The 2,088-nt window shown below is 44.9% G+C and overlaps 1 pseudogene; it reads right to left on the bottom strand.

Moving 5' to 3' along the window:
* Positions 1 to 243: 243 nt before the first annotated feature.
* LOC103682464 lies at positions 244 to 792 on the bottom strand (annotated as a pseudogene).
* Between the last annotated feature and the right edge of the window lie 1,296 nt (positions 793 to 2,088).

Raw genomic sequence — 2,088 nt, 5'->3', positions numbered from 1 at the left:
AAACAGCGAGAGAGGGAACACAAGCAGGGGGGAGCGGGGGAGGGAGAAGCAGGCTCTCAGAGGAGCAGGGAGCCCGATGCGGGGCTCGATCCCAGGACGCTGGAATCATGACCTGAGCCGAAGGCAGACGCTTAACGACTGAGCCACCCAGGTGACCTAGAGTCTCTTGATTTCTTTGCAATGAAAAATCCCTAGAAGACAAACGCCATGTAAAGCAAGAAAGTCCCAAGCTACCATGCCACATCATTTTTTTGTTTTTCCAACCTCAAAACTTGTCAATACCAGAACTTTCCCCCAAAGCCAAGGTCTGTAGAGACTTTCTCAAACTGGCTGAGTAGAGTGCACCTGCATTTGCTGAAAGGGGGCCTCATTATCTGCAGTCAGCTTCTCTCCAAGTTTCCTGAGAGCTGTTAGTATCTCCACTTTCTGTTGGGTATGCAGGTCTCTTTCCAGCTTTTCCACTGTGAGATCTCCATCCGTCTCCACTCACCTTGTCCGGAGCTGACCTGGTCATTTCTTTGCAAGTAATCTGATGATGTCTGTGGTCTTAAAGGCCTGACTGATAGCTGCCTGGATGGCCGGTTGCATTCCACTTGGCTTCATCTACCAAAGTCATATCTCCAGACATGATTTCCTTCAGTGAAATCATTAAAGTCACTTAGTTGCTCCACAGTTTCCTTTACTGGTTTCTTCCTATCCATCTGTATCAAGTTCCTCTCTCGTCTCTTTGTACCCAGTGCTGACCAGCCCCAAAGTGCATAAACTTCCTACTGTTGAAGTTCCAAGTGTCATGCAATTGAGAAAGGTGAAATTGTTCATCAGGACTACAAGAGGCTCAAAGTTCAAACCACTCAGGGTGGAGCTGGCTGCGGGTCCCGGCCTGGCAGACACTCGTAGTGGGAGCACTTCCCAGAAGGTACCATTTCAAAACGATTCCACTTCACTTTAAACTATTTAGAACTCTTATTTTTAAAGAGAAAGCAAGAAATTGGTCCGAAGTAATAAGATCAAGTACCAGCTTCCCCCTCACTCCTTCAAAAAACTGCTTTCTGGCTTGTTCTTCCGTGATTGTCAATCTTCAGATGCACAAAGCACAAGCCATTTAAAGGCCAGTGGCTTTTGCATGATGCCAAATATATATATACTGATGGGAAGTTTGGAAGGGCGAAAAATTAATCAGACATAGACAGCCTGCTAATTAAGACAATCAGAAACACCAATTTAGAATTAGACACTTTGTTTCCTGCCACCTGGAAATGGGTGGGAGGTTGGGATGGAGCTCGGGACTATCAGCCACGGGGGTTCCAAATGTCCCCACACTGAGGAACCCTTTTACAAACTCTGTTCACCTCTGAACCCCTTTTCGTGTCCCACCCCCGTGTCCCCTCCAATGGTATTTGATGTCACCGTGCTGAAGCAGGACCAACCACTGGGCCAGGACATCTAGTCTTCTGTTACCTGGTGGTACCTCAGTTTCCAAATTATCCCTCCCAGATCTCCATTCCGTCCCACTCCATGGAAAAGTCCAGTTGATAAGGAACGGCCCATCTAAGCTGGTTGTTAAGAGAAAAGTATCCAAGGAAACTGCTTCATACTTCAGTGTGAATCACTGTTTTGCACAAAGATGTTTGATGTCACAGAGATGTTTTGTTTTTGGAAAGTATAGCTTGGTAACTCACATAGGTGAATATTATGAAGGATCCCGAAATGAGGATTTTTTTCTCATCTTTCAGGTTTCATGTATTCATTCAACAAGCATTTCAAAAGTCCTTTCCCTGTGTCAGAAACTGTGTTAGGTGCTGGAGTTATAAATATTATTAAAAAATTGCTGTCAGTGTAGGGGATAGACAATGGTGATACATTTTGATTAAGGCTATAATAATGACATAATGTGAACATTTATCAGGACTTTTATTATAGGGGATGTTAAATGTCCTTGTCTTTTTTTCTTTTTTTTAAAGATTTTATTTGTTAATTTGAGGGAGAGAGAGAGAGTGTGAGCAAGAGAGAGCGCAAGCCAGGGGAAAGGCAGAGGGAGAAGCAGACTCCCACTGAGCAAGGAGCCTGATGAGGGCCTCGATCCCAGGA

Source organism: Ursus maritimus, unplaced genomic scaffold (genome assembly GCF_017311325.1).
Source record: "Ursus maritimus isolate PB19 unplaced genomic scaffold, ASM1731132v1 scaffold_3, whole genome shotgun sequence".
Lineage (NCBI taxonomy): Eukaryota > Metazoa > Chordata > Mammalia > Carnivora > Ursidae > Ursus > Ursus maritimus.
Note: the sequence above shows the minus strand (reverse complement) of the source record. Positions and strands in the feature narration are given on the sequence as shown.